The sequence below is a fragment of the Pygoscelis adeliae genome, unplaced genomic scaffold, assembly GCF_000699105.1.
Source record: "Pygoscelis adeliae isolate BGI_AS28 unplaced genomic scaffold, ASM69910v1 Scaffold127, whole genome shotgun sequence".
NCBI classification, from domain to species: domain Eukaryota; kingdom Metazoa; phylum Chordata; class Aves; order Sphenisciformes; family Spheniscidae; genus Pygoscelis; species Pygoscelis adeliae.
In genome coordinates, this window is record NW_008825208.1 from 379,120 (window position 1) to 380,245 (window position 1,126).

The window sequence follows — 1,126 nt, forward strand, 5'->3', positions numbered from 1 at the left end:
CCCGCCCGTCCCCTTCCCCTTGGGGGAGGCTGGGCTGCCGCTGTGGCTTTGCCGAGGGATGCTTACACCCAGCTTCCCCGCGCCGGGGCAGTTCAGTGAAATGCGGAACAGTTCTCAGGTAATTAATCTACCCCCCGCCCCTGTTCCTCCTCCAGCAGCACAGCAGTTACAACCGCTTCTTGTTGCAACGGCTCGTTTGTTTCTTTACCAAACGTGCCACCTTCGAGCAGCCCGGGAAACCCTGGGGCCGAGCTCGGACGTACAATTTTTAATTTTTAGTTCCGCGCCGCCTTCGTTTTGCAACTGTCACGATTTCTTCAAAATACTGTTGAACTTAGAATACCTCAGGGAAGGTCACCCGCAAGTTGGTGAAACACCTATTACTTCAAGCGAGGGCGGTATCGGGCTTGCAGAGACATAAATCGCTCTTTATTTTCTCCTTCCAGGTCCCATGCTTACAACCTTCATGAGAAGAGCCATGGATGCGCCACGGGCTCATGCACAGACATGCACAGCATCGTACGTGGTTTTAGGAAGGTATTTGCCAAAGCCGCAGTCGCACCAGGAAGCCTCAATCCCCCACTGTCCCGGCCGGTTTTGCTAGGGAGCGGCAGAGATCGGCTTCAGCGCCGCTTGAGTCCGACTTAACCTGAGTCTGAAATCAAACGGGGAGCAGTCGACTCGGGCCCGGGAGAGCCCGGAGCCTCTCCCGTCCCCTTCAGGCGGAGGGCTGGGAGGTGCGAGCGGGTTGCCCCGGGGAGGAGGGTAAACAGAAAGCCCAGACGCGGTCCGATCAAAACACGAAGGGTTTATTGTGCTATCTCTGTGCGGGGGCTTTCCTTCATATTTATTTCTCTTCACAGTGTTTGGGCTCTTGCGTGAAAAAAGGGGGGCGTAGGGTTTCAAGTGCAAGGTAACATACAGACACGTGCAAAGTATAGCATACAAAACGGTACATATTCCGCTGGTCCTTCGTGCATCCGAGCGGGGAGACGCGGTCTGGGGAATATTTACAACGCGTGAGCGCTGCTCGACTTTGTGTCTCCCGAGGCGGGTGCGGGCAATAACTTAGGGGAGGGGATGGCCCAGGAGGAGGCTAGGCGCGGGGCGGCGGGTGGCGCAGGTA